The sequence below is a fragment of the Tenrec ecaudatus genome, unplaced genomic scaffold, assembly GCF_050624435.1.
Source record: "Tenrec ecaudatus isolate mTenEca1 unplaced genomic scaffold, mTenEca1.hap1 Scaffold_1830, whole genome shotgun sequence".
NCBI classification, from domain to species: Eukaryota; Metazoa; Chordata; class Mammalia; order Afrosoricida; family Tenrecidae; genus Tenrec; species Tenrec ecaudatus.
In genome coordinates, this window is record NW_027458101.1 from 83,886 (window position 1) to 100,782 (window position 16,897).

At 37.9% G+C, this 16,897-nt stretch overlaps 1 long non-coding RNA gene across 2 annotated transcripts in view; it reads right to left on the reverse strand.

Annotated features, from left to right (window-relative positions):
- The window catches only part of LOC142436150 (uncharacterized), a 95,287-nt gene that overhangs the window by 67,130 nt on the left and 11,260 nt on the right, over nucleotides 1-16,897 (reverse strand). For both annotated transcript variants that reach the window (XR_012781807.1, XR_012781808.1), the window contains exons 4-5: nucleotides 15,105-15,238; nucleotides 14,946-15,001 (exon numbers count right to left, since the gene is read on the reverse strand). This is a non-coding gene — a long non-coding RNA (uncharacterized LOC142436150). The remainder of the gene's footprint in view (nucleotides 1-14,945; nucleotides 15,002-15,104; nucleotides 15,239-16,897) is intronic.

A 16,897-nucleotide genomic window follows, 5' to 3' on the forward strand; every position in this document is an offset into this window, starting at 1 on the left:
AAAATCATAGCATTGTGAATGAGGGGGAGTGCAGAGTGGGGACCCAGGGCCCATCTGGGGGAGATTGGATTTCTCCTAGCAGAAGGGCTGTGGGGACGTGACTAGCCAGTCAGAGTGTAGTATAGCAAAGGTGAAACATACAATTTTCCTTTAATTCTTAAATGCTTCCCCTCCCCCCACTATCATGATCCCAATTTTACCTTACCTGGATCGGAGAATGTATACTGTCACAGATAGGAACTGAAAATACAGGGAATCCAGGACAGATGACCCCCTTAGGATCAGTGGTAAGAGTGGCAATATTGGCAGGATAAAGGGAAGATGAGGGAGAAGTGGGGAAGAGATGACAAGGTCTACCTATAACCTCCTCCCTAGAGGACGGACAGCGGAGAACTAGGTGAGGGAGATGTGGGATGGTGTAAGATAAGATAAACTATTAATTATTTATAAATTATCAAGGGTTCAGGGGGAGGGGAAGCAGGGAGGACAGGGAAAAATGAGGAGCTGATACCAAGGGCTCAACTAGAAAGCAGATGTTTTGAGAATGATGATGGCAACATATGTACGAATGTGTTGGACACAAATGATGTATGTACGGATTGTGAAAAGAGTTGTATGAGCCCCTAATAAAATGATTTTAAAAAATTAAAAACAGCTATCCCTTGGAAAACTAATGTATGTAATGAGAGTTTCTAACATCCAATAAAAGTATCACTGTTACTCTCTAAAAGTGTTATAATATTAAAAGTTGCTATAAATTATGTATTCTGCATAATCGAAATATGTATCTAGGCAGTGACTAAATGCTGGCAGCCCATGGGTTATGAAGGAGACCATCTCTTAATGGTGTCTTTAAAATTCCCAGGTCAGTCGGAGCAGGCGCACCGGTCCGTATTTAGCTGTCCAAGGGAAAGCTATAAGCTTCCTTCATGATTAAAGAGCTGCCAGTGCAACAAGTGAAGGCGATGAGATAAAGCATTTCAGTGCAATTGGGGCTGGTTTACTCGTTTCAAAATGAGGGCATTTACGTAGTTAAAGGGCAAGGAGTTGTTTTACAGGCTGGATGATCATAATCGAGGGTCTTCCTGTATATCAATAAACTAACTGCTCATGGTGAAGATGATGATGGCAACAACAGTGAGGATTACAATGAAGACAATTAGGGAGATTTACCTCGGGATCTTCCAGCGTCTCAACATACATGACACCCAAAGCAATATACATGAAGAAAGCAGGAGGTGAGTAAGAAGCCAGGAAAGAAAAGCTGCTGACAGTTATGGCTGGGTAGTTCACATACCAGCAGCATCATTCAAGGTGAACAGTTTTCAGTGGAGCTTCCAGACTAAGACCAACTAAGAACAAAGTGAAGGCTATTCACTTCAGAGTTATTAGGAACGTAAAATGTCATGAACAGTCATGGAACACTGGCAACTATGCGGAAAAACGATGAACAGCAAGAGATCATGGTGAGCTATAGTGCAGGAAGGTAAGCCCCTCAAGTCAGAAGGCAATCCGTACACAGCTGATGGAGAGCTGCCACCTCAACTTAGAGCTGCACATGAGGAGGGGGAGGTAAACACGAGTGAGGACTACGGGGCACGTCGCTGTGCTCTTGGGAAAGCCGCACGCGGACCAATGGCCATCATCTGAACAGAACGAGAGAAGACGGAATCATTTAGAATCAGGGCAGGTGAGCACAAGGGCTGTAATCTTTCAGCATCCTTGTTGAATCTGCGTGCTGGGAGATAACAGGAGAAAGTGGATTGCATACAGAGGAATGAAGTATTTGGATTGGAGGAAAGCTTGCTAGCAACCTATGATCGGCGGTTGACACAACCTTGCTTGCTGCAAGTGAGGAGGATGGGAGCACTTGCTGATGAAGATTAAGGACTGCAGTCTTTTGTGTGGATGACAAATTAATGTAAAGAAAAAACAAACCATCACAATTGGACCAATAGACATTATCCTGATAAATGTAGAGATGGTGATTTTGTTAAGAATTTCATCTTGCTTGGATCCACAGCAATTTTTATGGAAGCAGCAGTCAAAACAAGTAAAACATTGTACTGCACTGGGCGAATCTCCTGTCCCTAGTCCCCTTAAAATGGTGGACATGCAAGGCCATCGCGTTCAGGGCTAAGGTGTTCCTAACTGAAGCTGTGGCAATTTCAACAGATTCTTATGCAGGTGAGAGTTATCTACCCAGTAATAAATAATACAGAAGAATAGATACATTTGAATACAGTGCTGGTGAGGACTATTGAAAAGTGCGATGGACTGCCAAGAGAACCAACACATCAATCTTAAAAGTATGCCCTCTAGATGCAAGCATGATCAGACTTCATTGTACATACTTTGAACACGTGATCAGGATAAACCAATTTGTGGAGAAGGACATCTATTTGGTGAAGTCTGAGGGCACTGACAAAGATGAGAAGCCCGATGGAGTGACAAAGTGGCAGCAACAAAGGGTCCCAACCTAACAAGCACTGTGAGTCTGGTGCACAGTGTCGCTGTGAGCAGGAAGCAATTCGATTGTACCGAGCAACAACTAAAAGCGATCTCTGGATGACTTTAGACTATGAACAAATTTTCCAAATAATTTTCATGTATTTTAAAATATGTTATTAAATACCATAGGTCAATGAAGCATTAATATACACATATTTTTGAAAACTGTGCTCAGAGCATGTGAATAAGTTTAAATAGCCAGCCCTTTTGTTATTACTGATTCCTATTTCATTTTCTTCTAATTTTCAGTTTTTATCAAACACTAAGCTCAAAAATATTTTTTAACAAATCACTTTATTGGATGCTCATACAACTCTTATCCGAATCCATCCATCCATCCATCCATCCATTGTGTCAAGCACATTTGTACATGTGTTGCTATCATCATTCTCAAAACATTTTCTTTCTACTTGAGCCCTTGGTATCAGCTTCTTGTTTTTTTCGCCTCCCTCCCCCCACTCTCCCTTCCATACCCTTCATAATATATATTTTTTCATGTCTTACACTGTCCCATGTCTCCCTTCACTCACTTTTTCAGTTGTCCATGCCCTAGGGAGGGGGTTATATTTAGATCAGCTATCTAGACACCACTTCCATTTCTAAGAAATTTTAAATCTCCACTTTACACAAGGGATAGCATGAATCACTCTCCTGCCACAAGCCATCTACTTTATAAATGTGTTTGCTCCCACTTACCTGTGTTTAATCTTTTAATGGATCCCCATGGTAAACTTTTATTCTCTTAATATGCTATCTTCCTTAAACTTTGCAGACCAAACTATATATTATGTATTTTAAAAGAATGTCGCATTAAGAGTGCCATAAGTTATCACTGTCTGTGCAGAAATAAGTGACATTTACTCAATGATTTTGTAATACTTATCCAAAGCATTTCTATATTGAATATTCTACTTAGCTACTGAATATCTTCCCTAGTAGACTGTGAGTTGAGCGTCTTGAGAAGAGTGAATCTGTCTTACTCGTTGGCATACCTTCCCAATCTAAAATATTGCCTCCAAAAATAAAAGAAACTAAACCAAATAAAACAATGATCAAAATATTTAGGTATTTTATCACTGATTTCAAAGATCGAGACATAATATAATCTGATTTGGAAGTAACTGAGTAATTGTTTACCTATACACAAGCAAGCACAACTGGGCTGTGATAAGTGTGTAAAGAGAACAATTCCCTCTGTAACATATCGAAATAAGAACGTTACTCTCCATACAGTATTTCATACATCCCATGCATATTCAGTCAAAGTCAAAATAGAGTTTTAATGTAATATGCCAAACTGATTACAAAATTGCTAATAAGAGAAAAACTGTCAGGTTTCAAAGAAGAGCAACAGGAAATGCTTACCAATGATGCCATCCTATACAGTAATGTAAAGAGAACCACACAGTATGGGAGCCAAACAACAACAAAAACAAAGCCCAAAAGAATACCAACAGACCAATGACAATCCCCTGTAAATAGTAAGATATTATATAAAATTACCAAATAAAAGTGCTTAAAATTAATTAAAATAACTGGTTATGAGTGTGTTAATGCTAAAGGAAATTAGATCTACATTTTATCCCGTATAATAAAAGAGAAGAAAGAGTTGACGAATTGTATTGTAAACTAAAGTAACAACTGAAGTACAAAGATATTCTAAATTCTTAGGGGAGCCTTCTATGGACAGTAGACCTAGAGAGCCACAAAAGGAATAGTTTGACAATTTTGAACATTCTTTGAATGTAAACTACCCAACAAAGTTAAAATAAAGAAATCAACATAGTACTGTGAAAACATCCAATAAAATGTAGCCTAGAAAAAGGATTAACATCCCAGATACCCACAACAATGAAAATAAAGTAGGATAAAAGAAAAAACCCTTTGTTGATTTTCTATTATGCTTTAATCCTTCATTAATCAGAAAACACTTCACAGAATAAAAATCAAAATTCACAAATACATTTGGAAGGATGCATAATCACATTTGCTAAACGTTAAAAACTTAAAAGTATTTATACTACCTATTGTATTCGCTTTGAGTTGTGAGGGAATTGGAATTTTTAGGTGCGTGGTTGATGAACCTTTACACTGGTAGAATCTCTTGGAATGTATCAAAGTGTTTATACATTTTGTATCAAATATTCCACTTACAATAACAAATTAATAAGTCATTTTTATAATAAAAGATTGTTCAAAATATTCACTGCAGTCATGATTATAGTACTGAAAAATTAGAATCAAACTCTCCAGACATATTTTTACAAATGAGAGTAGAGAACGAATGCTTTCATATGTAAATATTAAACCCTGTGAAAATACAAAGAATGAATGAGCATATAGTATTAGTACTTTCACATCTGAGGAGGGTTAAATGAGTATGGAGCAAGAGCAAAAGAAGGTTTTCATACTATATTTATGTTTTGTTTTAGTCTTGACAATTAGAAAGCGTTCAGTGGTTACTTATATATTTTAATATAGCCATAAATAAGAATACCTAGAGCAGTTTACTGAAAAGAGTTGCATAGAAGTCGATCCTTTCAACAATCAATGACTGATTAATTCAACAACACACACAAATACAACATTGCACTATGGATTGGAGTAGCAAGCAGTAGTATAAGGATGAGATAATGCACTATCCTCAGGATAAGGCTACACTCATCTAACTCACTCTAACCCACTGCAACCCAGTCAATGCAGACCCACAGCGAGTCTATAGGGCAGCGTAGAACGGTCCCTTTGAGTTTCAAAGACTGTAACTTTTTTTTAATTACTTTTATTGGGGGCTCTTACATCTCTGATCACAATCCATACAATCATCTATTGTGTCGAGCCCATTTGCACAGATGCTGCCATCCTCATTTTCAAAGCATTTTCTTTCTACTTGAGCCCTTCATATCAGCTCCTCATTTTTCTCCCTCCCCCCCTACCCACCACCCTCCTGAACGCTTGATGAGTTATATATTATTATTTTCATATCTTAAATCTTCCTCTGTTGCCCCTCACCCAGTTTTCTGTTGTTTGTCCCCATGGGAGGGGGTTTATGTTGATCCTTGTGATCGATTTCTCCTTTCTCTCCTCACCTTCCCCTTATCCTCCTGGTATCTCCATTCTCATTGTTGGCCCAGAGGGGTTTATGGATTCCCTGTGTTGCAGGCTCTTATATGTAGCACTGTGCATGTTTTGGTCTAATCCGATTTGTAAGGTAGAATTGAGGTCATGATAGTGTGGGGGAAGGAAGCATTAAAGAATTAGAGGAAAGTTGTGTGTTTCAATGGTGCTCTACTGCACTGGCTCATCTCTTCCTTGTGACCCTTCTGTGAGGGGATGTCCAATTGTCTACCTACGGGCTTTGGGTCTCTACTTCTCCCCCCAACCCCCCACTCCCATTCACATTGAGTATAATTTTGTTCTGGGTCTTAGATGCCTAATACCTGATCCTTTTGACACATCATGATCGCACAGGCTGGTGTGTTTCTTCCATGTGGGCTTTGTGGCTTCTCAACTATATGACCACTTGTTTATCTTCAAGCTTTTAAGACCCCAGATGGTATATCATTTGATACCCGGGCACCATCAGCTTTCTTCACCACATTTGCTTATGCACTCATTTTGTCTTCAGTGATTTTGTTGGGAAGGTGAGCATCACAGAATGCCAGATTATTAGAAAAAAAATGTTCCTGTATTGAGGGAGTACTTGAGTCGAGGCCTGATGTCCATCTACAACCTTAATTCTTAACATATAGATATATGTACATAGATCTATTCCCCTCTCATTATATATTTACATATGTACATGCCTGTATTTAGACATCTATAAATGTTCTTTGCGCCTCCTGGTTCTTTCCTCTATTTCCTTTTACGTTCCTCTTGTCCCACCATCATGTTCATGTTAGGCCTTCATTTGGGTTTAGTAATCCTTGCTGCTACATTGCCCTTGGTTAGGGCCCACTAGGCATCTGAAGTCTTTCTCTCCATTGATTTTAGTTCACTTCTTGTTCTCTTATCCCTGGGTTGGTATCTCATCCCCTTCCTTTCTCCCACCTCCCTTTCTCCAGTATCCCTCCAGAATCATCAGTCCATTCTTATCTTCTCCGAATTGTTTATCCCACCTATCTTATTTAGATAGAAGACATGCAGAGACATTAATAAGCACAAAAACCAGGCAAAGCCAAAAGAGACAACAAAGGAAGTCAAAATCAACAAAACAATAAAATAACCAAAACCAAAAAGAAAGCCACTGATAAAAGTGGAAAAGCCTCTAAATAGTTCAAGGTCTCTTTGCTAGCCTTTAAGAGTGCTTTCTAGTCAAGTCTGATGGGGTCTCACATTCTGTCTCCAAAGTCTATTTTTTGTATTCACTGGAGATTTCACCACTTTGTTCCCCTTGCTACTCTGTTGCATGCCTTCGGTGTTTCCCTCCAGGGTGATGGGGTCAGACTGGCACATGCACTGTGTCTGCAGTGTTGTCCCCCTTAGCGCTATGGCTCAGTGAGGGACGTTGTGCCTCATAGTGGGGCCAGCCCTATGGTCCTCTCTGTGCATTGTCTGATCTGTGCAGAAATATCGTCCTTGGGGCTTGCTGGGCCAGGATGAGTTCCCCTCCCTCTCCATCCCTTTTCCTTTCTCCTGTGTGCTCTAATCAGATGTGCCCCTCTCCCCAGGCTGTAGGAGAGAGACCAGTCTTCAACCCCATGTGCCAAGATGTGACTACAACATACCGGCATGTACCAGGGAACCGATAGACAGGTGTGCGGGGCCAGCCCCAAACCCAACTATGTGGACACCCCCACCCCTTCGCTAGAAGAATGCACTTCAGAGGACAGCACTGAGACTGTAACTCTTGACAGGAATTGAAAGCCTCATCTTTCAATCCTGTGTAGAAGTTGGTGATTTCAAACTGCTGACCTTTCAGATTTCAGACCAACAGGTAAGCACTATGTCATCAGTGCTCCTCTACCAAGCATGTTGCCAGTTCACACGAAGTATATAGAACAATACAGAATTACCCCCTAGGATTTCCAATTGGCAAATCTGTCTCTCTCTCTCTCTCTCTCTCACACACACACACACACACACACACACACACACACACACACACAAACACACACTGGACTTGCTAAAAAAAAATACCTATTCTTGCTGGGGAGGGTAGACAAGGCTTTTTTTTTAAGTAGAACCATTTTTTAAATGAATACTTATATCTTCAATTGACTAAGCAAACGGGGATTTAAGAATTTTCAAATACTGGGCAAAATTCCTATGATTTGGGGTCAGAACAACTGCTGCTCAATTGTTTGAGGTTATCCCCCATCCCTAACTTAAGAGCTGCCCAATTTTTGCTGAGCTGAGTGACTTTTAACCTTGATTTCTCAGCTATACAATTTTGATAGTGACCAGTTCATGAAGTGCTTTTACTGAGAAGTATGAATGAGATCCTTCGAGAATTTCATGAATATTTGCTATCTTCTACTCAGTCTCTTTGAACATGCTTAATGGAGCAGGATGTAGTCAGACTCCAAAGGTTGACAATAGATTAAATAACATAATTAGAGAATTTACTAGCATATACTAAAATATGTATGTCCTGCAAGTCCAAGTAAATGCAAAACATTTCCCCAATTAAATCTGAGTTTGGATTTCTTGTGGTTAGTGCCTCAGAGTTAATTCCAACTCGTAGTGACAAGCACAACAGAAAGAAACACTGCGCACTCTTACAACCTTTCCTGTGTGGGATCATTGCAACCATTTTGGCAATGAAACCCCACACCAAACTCACTGCCATTGAGTTGATGGCGACTCAGAGCAACCCTATAGGACAAGATGGAACCGTGCCTGGAGGTTTCTGAGACTCGAACACAGTGGTGCTCCACCTTCCTAATGCTGTGATCCTGTCACACAGTTCCTCATGGGGGAGTGACCCCCCAACCACAGAATTCTTTTCTTTTCTTTAAAAAAAAAAAAACCAACATTTTATTAGGGGCTCATACAACTCTTTTTAAAATTTTCCTCAGTTTTATTTATTGATCTTTCTTTTTTTCTTTTTTTACATTTTATTAGGGACTCATACAACTCTTATCACAATCCATACGTATACATACATCAATTGTATAAAGCACATTCATACATTCCCTGCCCCAATCATTCTCAAAGCATTTGCTCTCCACTTAAGCCCTTTGCATCAGGTCCCCTCATAGAATTATTTTCATTGCCACTTCATCACTGTCATTTTGCTACTGTTTTGAATCAGGAGACCTCTGTGAAAGGGCCGTTCCACCCCCACAGGAGTTGCGACCCACAGGTTGAGAACCACTGCTTTAATTCTTCTTGGGAGTATTAAGTCCCAGCTTTCACTCCAGGAGCAGATGGTGATTTCTGGCTGCTGGCTTTACCATTAGCAGGCTGATGAGTGATTACTATGCCACCAGGGCTCCTCGGAGGAGACATTTTGTTCCTGCCAAAGCACTAGCTACTTTGGATTGAAGGTCAGTAATTCTCCCAGATAATCTCAGCGGTGGGCAACTGTGAAATGTTCTAGCAGCTCCTCTGATGCCAGACAGGAACTTGGGTTCATTTTCACAGTTGGAGTTCCCACCTGTAGAAGAGTAAGTACCCAAGTGGTGCAAATAGGAAGCGTTCAGCTACTAACCCAAAGGTTGGTGGATCAAATTTATCCGGAACTTTCTGAGAAGAAGGCCTGGCTATCTGCTTTCCAATGGTACCAGCCTTGAAATATTGATGGAGTAATTTCACTCTGCACATGAGTACCTTTTTCTTTTTCACTCACTCTCAACTGTGGACTAGCCCCTCCTGATGACACGTTCAAAGTACTTGACGTAAGTCTCACCAGCCTTACCTTGAAGAAGCATTTGGTCTGTACTGTTTCAAAGACAGTCTGGTCACTTTTTCTGGCAACCCAGGTAAATACAATATTCTTTGTCAATACCATATTCAAATGACTCATTATTCTCCAGTCTGTGTCCATCTTTCTCATGCACATGAAGAGATTGAAAATATCATGACTTTGATAAGGCACACTTTAATCCTGCAAGTGACATCTTTGCTCTTTAACATATTAAATAATCCTTTTACAGATTTAATTGATGTCTCGATTGCTTCTTTGCATGAGTGTAATTGTGGTATCAAATAAAACAAAATGCTTCACAATTTCAATTCTCCCCACCACCGCCTTCCATTTATCATGATGTCCCTATTAGTTCAGTTGTATTTATTTTTCATTAGGCAGAATTGTGATGATTTATTTTTTCCTTAGGGAGAAGTACAATCCATGCTGAATGCTGTAGCCTTTTATCTTAATCAGTAAATGCTTCAGGTCCTCTTGACTGCTGGCAAGCAAGGTGTGCCATCTGCATATGGAAAGTTGTTTATGAGCCTTTTTACAATCATGATGGTGCGTTCTTCTTGCAGTCTGGCTTCTGGGATCATTTTTCTCAGCATCCCCTTGATTGCCCAGTGACTGCTTCTGGGTCTTTCTATAGGCTCTGCATGAGAGCTATTAAGTATTCTTCGTAGAGTAATCCATAGGTTGTTTTGGGATACACAATCAAATGCCTGTGCATTGTCAACAAAACGCATCCATCTGATATCTACAATCATATAGTTCATCTCACATCCTCTTCTCAATCCAGCTTGAATTTCTGTCTTTTCTCTATGTATTGTTATAACTATTTTAAACTTATTATCAGCAAAAATTTACTTTCATGTGATATTATGATTTTGTTTTAATAATTTACACAACATATTAGGCCACTTTTCTTTGGAATGAGCAAATACATGAATTTCTTCCAGTTGGTTGATGGGGTAGCTGTTTCCTATAATACTTGACATGGATGAGGGAGTGTTTCCAGCTTATGGCTAGTATTTGAAATATCTCAATTGCTATTCTGTCCGTTCCTGAATCTTTTTTTTTCTTCAATATTTTCAGTGAAGCTTGGGCTTCTTCCTGTTATACTATAGGTTCTTGATTAAGATGCTACCTCTAAAATGGTTGAATGTGACCAAATTTTTGGGTACAGTAACTATGATTCTTTCATTCTTATTTTAATACTTCCTGCATTATTAAGCATATTTTCCATAGAATCCTTTGGTATTTTCGCTCAAGGCTTGAGTTTTTTCCTTATTTATTTCATTTTGAAAAATGCTGCATGTTGTTCTGTGTAGGATTTCTAACTGAATGTTCATGCATATTCATCATAATGCTTCACTTGTCTTCTTGAGCGAGCCTATAAAACTTTCAAGTCAGCTTTTACTTTGTCTTTAATTTTTCCATTTGCTTTAGTTGCTCTATGATCAATAAATAGCAAGGTTCAGAGTCCCTTCTGACATCTACTTTGATGTCTTCTATCTTTCCTGTCTTTTTAATGACCTTTTGCTCCCTTCATCTATGATGCTCATGATGTCATCCAAAATCATCTAGTCTTTTATCATTAATGATCAGGCAATGCTGCAAGGCTATTATTGAGATATTCTCTAAATTCAGGTGGGATATACTCACCTGAATACTCTTATATTTTTATCCTACTAGACTTTTTCTCATCTTTTTCAGTTTCAATTTGAACTTGCACAATAGCAATTGATGGTCTGTTCCATAGTTTGCCTTGTTCTAATTCTGGATAAGGATACGGAGCTTCCCTATCTGCCTTTCCACACATTGAGGAGATTTGATTCTTGGGTGTTACATCCATGTGGCTTTGTTTACAACTACATATGTTAAAATGAAGGTATCTCATGATCATTTTAAAAATTCATAATTATTGCTCTAATAACATTTGCATATTCCCTGGTGAATTTTAATAAATGAGAATAAAATGGTTTGTTTCAAGTGTTTAAGACTTCCAAAATTAAAATGGAAAGCAATGTTCTGACTCAGTCAACAAGGAATATAAATTAGGGGATATATTTCTAATAATATTCTAACAGACAGACAAAGGTTATAAATATTTTAAATATTACATTTAAAATTAACATGTTAATGTGAATGAGTGAAAAATATTCACATATTTTCCATTTTCTTTTGCTCTCTGTCTTTAAAATATCACTACTTGTTTTCTCATAAGCATTCTAAAACTTTCAGAATACGAGAAGGTACCCACTAAAGGGAAAAAATAAATGGAATTTATTTTTCAAAACTATAAATTTAAAATTTTTAAATAAAACAACCTTTATCACCTTCAAAGTATTCTCCATTACCCTTAACACATTTGTCATATTTGTGATTCTATTCTTGGAAACATTAAAAGTCATCTGTTCGGATGGCTGACAGTACCTCCCTCATTATTTTCTTCACCTTCTGTGTCATCAAATTGCTGTCCTTTCATGTCCCTCTGGATTCACGGACATAAAAAGAAGGTGCACAGAGTGAGGTCAGGTGAGTTAAGATGCATGGGGCCAGAGGGGCATGCTGTTTTTTCACCCCAAATTGGCACACTGAGATGGCTACCTGAGCAGGTGCATTGTTGTGGTGGCAGAACCAGAGTCCCATCTGCCACAAATAAGGTCTTTTTTGTGGCACAGTTACTCTATCATTTCAGAACCTCTAAATAGAAAGCTTGATTAATAATCTGACCTGGTGGAAGGAACTCCAAGTGGATTATGAGTCAACATTTTTGTCTTTTTGAGATGTCGACGGATGTCTAGAATGAGTTTTATCATCAATCGGCATTTTACCTTTCTTGAAATAAGAAAAGCATTCATACACTTGAGTTTCTGAAGCATATTTTCCAGGCAGGAAATAAAATTTCACAACTGCATCCTGGTCTCTTAAATTGGCCAAAAGAAAAACTGATTTCCAGTGATATTACTTCTACAAAAAAAAAAAAAAATTCACTGAGACCAGAAAGAACTTTCCCAGGTGACGCCACTGGGTGCGCTAAGAGCAAGTTACTCACCTACCAAGAAAAATGCATAGTGTGAAAGTTATGCCCAGTGGGGCTTTTTTCTCCATTTGGGGGGCGGGGGTTCCCCCTCTTTATAGAAATGTCTTTTTAAAGTCCTTCAGTTTTCTAAAGTAAACTTCCCTTTTATTAAAATAAATGGCATTGCTGTTGAAGTGTAGACTCTTGTCCTTTTTAACAGTATGGGTTCGACCGTCCTACAAGTTGGATGTACACACGTGCCCTGTTAATTGCTAGCAGCGTTACGTGGTCAGGTTCAACGACTTCTCTGATCCTCAGCTTCCTTATTTATAAAACAGTAACAGGATCATTCGACATATAAAAAACAAACTTTTGAAAGGCAAGGAAGTTACTTTGAGGACTAAGGTGCCATGGTCTTTTCAATTACCTCACACGCATGTGACCATGATAAGTTGGACACTGAATAAGGAAGACTGAAGAAGAGTCAACACATTTGAATCATGGTGCTGGCAAGAAAATATTGAGAATACAATGCATGTGAAGTGAATAAACCAATCTGTCTCAGAAGATGGGCAGCCATAATGCTGCTTGAACTTCATCTCATTTACTATGGGCATGATGGAGACCCGCCCCTAGAAAGGAATAGCACACTTGGTAAAGCAGAGGAGCAGAGACAAAGACGTCTTGACGCTGTGGTGCAACAATAGGATTGGACATAAGAACAGAGGGGGAGCGCGGCACGGGACTGGCATGTTGTGTCCTGTTTTACATGGGGTAACTGTACGTCAGAACAGACATAAGGGCACCGACAGCAGCAACAACCAATCCTACATATTTCATAAGGCTTTATCAATTATTCATTAAATGAATAACTGTACACAGATTTGTGTCTGGTGCCTTTTAAGTTTCAGGTAATTGTTAGTTCATGATATAAGTTTTCTTCTAGCTACTTTAACTTTCTGTGGTAATCTATTGCACTACTTGCTTGTCTTGATTTTCTCTGGGTGAAATATTGGAGTAAGTGTATGCTCATTGACTTTCTGGATTTTTTGGAACTTCTATGTCGACTTAATCTTTCCACTGTATCTAAAACATACTTTAAAGTCTTTACATCATACTTTCAAGCAAAAAATACCTCTTAATCATTATTTTCACACATCGGTATCTAAGGAGATCCTCTCAATCTCTATTATTTCTAAATGTTTGCCCAATAAGTTGATGTTGTAATATGGAATAATTCTTAATTACCTGGTTGTAAGCAAAAAATGCTTCTAATTAAACAACTGTTTTGAATAAATACAACTGTATTAGACATTTTATTGCTGCTAAATGATCCTTAGTCTTAGCATTCTGTGAGCAGCTATTTTTGAACCTGAAGTTCCACCCAAAATGAGGCACTGACATCAAGTAACAGAAAATATTGATACTGGTTCTTGGCTTCTTTAACAAGGAAACAGCAAAGGCCAGATATAAATTTCTTTTAAAAGAACCACTGAAAGTCCTTTACCTTTTTTTAAATGAGGTTTTCCTTATATATATTATTATTTATTTAATGAGTGCTGTTTTCTGAAACCTGATTCCAAGCTTTGATTTTGCCTCTATCAAAGTAATTATCTGGGATCGATATTTAGACTCATTGGTTTTGATTAAATACAAAGCTCTAGGGAACTATATGCTTTTTAACATGCAGAAGAAAGTTGCTATGTGATGGGATGTGCACACTGTGAAAGCAGTTTAATGTCCCATTATGAGACAGTGCCTAATGCACGAGACATCTCTAGGTGGTTTTCACAGTATCATAGGAGAATTAACATAACGAATAATGACAAACACTTAAGTTAAGAGAACCACTGTGTCCTAATCTGTAGCTTGTAAAATCAAATTAGTAAATTAAAATTTGCATGTGAAGCAGTACAAACAATTCAGAACTGAGCTGTTTTACTAGTTCGTCTCCAAACTGAATAAATCACTTGGGTTTATTTTCAAATTATTTAATTTAAATAATTTTATTTAATTATGCAAAGAATAATTTATTTTAATAGTATAACAAATTATGAAAAATATCAATGAAAATGCTACTATAAGATTGTTATGACTCTTTTCTTGAGATGTTTAATCTGCATTTTTAATCAAAATTTGGAACTACCTGTTTCTGAAAGCAATAGCTTTTCATAATGCACCACATTTTAAAAAGATATACTAATCTATGTAAGAGAAAAAAACTGCTAACACTGAAAAGTGTAGTCTATCAAACATTAAATATGGTGCAATGGCCATTTTGTAGAGTTAATTAGTGAAATGGTGAAGCAATTATTAATCTCCAGAGTGGTCAATCGAATTTTCAGTAGAAATTGATCAAGCTTCTTCTGACTCAGAAACACCCTATGGCTAACTATTGATCAAGATTATATGATTATAATTCATATCCCACCCCCAGAGCACATGAAACAAATTATTTCAAAAGATTACTCAAAACATACACGCGATTGAGTTTAATAGAGAAAGTCTCACTAGTGTGAGTCTTGATTGGGTAGTTGCATAGGAAAACACACCTACCTGGCTAGGCTGAAGGCATCGTCGATCAAACCTGCTCGGTTACTGACTGAGAGAACCTATGAGGCCAACCAGAAAAATATTGTCCTGGTTAGAAATTTAGAATTAAAATCCAGGGTTCACATCTGAAAACGGATCTTAAAGAGAAAATCCAGAATTTACCTCATGGTTCCTTATTAACTGTTCGATTAATAATCTCCAATTCCTTAGGTCATAGTTGACCCTAAAGTATCTGGTTTGATTGATGTTCCCCAACAACCAGCTTCCTTTGCCCAGAGAAGTGATCCTGTGGTGCTCTACAAACAGCATGTTTTTCAGGATGAAATAGATTTAGATGTTAATGATATATAAAGTATATTTTCTTAATACCAAGTGTAAAGTTACTAATAATTATTATTGCTCAAATAAAAGCTAATCTTTCACGTAATCATTTGCATCTAGGATATACTAGTAAATGTTTAGTAGGTTATAACTAGCCTCTATTCCTGATAAAATCCCTATCCCCTACACATAATTGTTTTTTCAACATACATGTGACCTAACATGTACTTGTGTCTGTGTGACATAGACTATATATGCATATAGTATGATTAGAATGAAGGGAAAAGTTTTGAGAACTACATTCTCTTAACGCGTTCAGTAAGAAAGTTATTAAAACAATCGAGCTCATTTATTTCAGAGTCATGGGTGTTCCTTGCCTCTTCCTTGTGCTTTCTTGGAAATACTATAAATAACAGATGATGCAGCATCATCAATAACGCCGGAAAAAGAAACTGCATTTACTTAAGACTCTAATATTTCTACACATAATTAAAAACAAAGATAATAAATTCTGCTTATTGGAATCACCTTGGAAAATAGTAACTTGATTATATTAGCCAGGTAATTCAATTAAAGAAAGCGAGCTGGTAAAAACAATCTTATAACTTCTTACACATTTAACTCCTTCAAATATGGTACATATGGAGAATGCTATTCATTTTCAATTGTTTCCTTATTTATTTACAAACCATAGGTCACAATTCCAATGATTTTGTACTTCATTGTGGATGCTTTCAGACCTTGTGTGTCCTAGAACCTGCATACTCTTTAAATAAAATATTTTTAATCTTTGTGCATAAATGTAAGGAAATATATGTAAGTGTACACGTATACATGTATAAAACCACTGCCATGGAGTCAGTTCTAACTCACAGTGACCCTATCGGGAAGAACGGAACTGCTGCTCCTGGTTATGAGGTCAGCTAGCCTCATCTTTCTCTGAAGGAACAGCTGGCTAGTTTGAACCAGCTTGCAGTCCAAATGCTTAGCTTGCTATGCCACCGTTTACTATAGCATGTGTTCATGTTCTCTATCTACAAAGCCTCCAGGATTCAGCAGAGCTTATGCTAAAACAGTGTCTCATGCCCAAGGGAAAAATAAATCATTTCCATGATAGCTCACACCAGAAAATGTATCACAGAGACCATGTGCAGCCCATTGGAGTCAGCTTCAGTCCATTGTCAATGTTTTTACATCTCAGACTCCAAATCAGGTTTTCCTATTATTTCCCCAAGGACGCATTCAAACATATAGTTTTTGAATGGAATCTCTTTACATAGAGTCCATCAGAAAATAATTCTACTACCACAAAAGGTATCGTGGACAAAAGTGGTCATTAATTGCTCAAAACTGGAATGAAGTGGAAGATTTAGTCCAAACATGCCAGCAAGATGAAGAGGCACCTATTACAGTCCACTAAAATATAATCCCAAACTATTGAAAAAAATCTAATATTTAATGTTTCAAAGCACTGTACTTTGGCCACATTTATATGTAGTACCCGTGCAAACGAGGCTCAGACAGTTGTAATTCAATTGTCCAACACAGCTGAAAATAGTCCATCTCAGGTCTTCCACCATCTAGGCTTCTTTCTAGTCTGGTCTATGCTCCTGACACAACGTGGTATAGTGCTT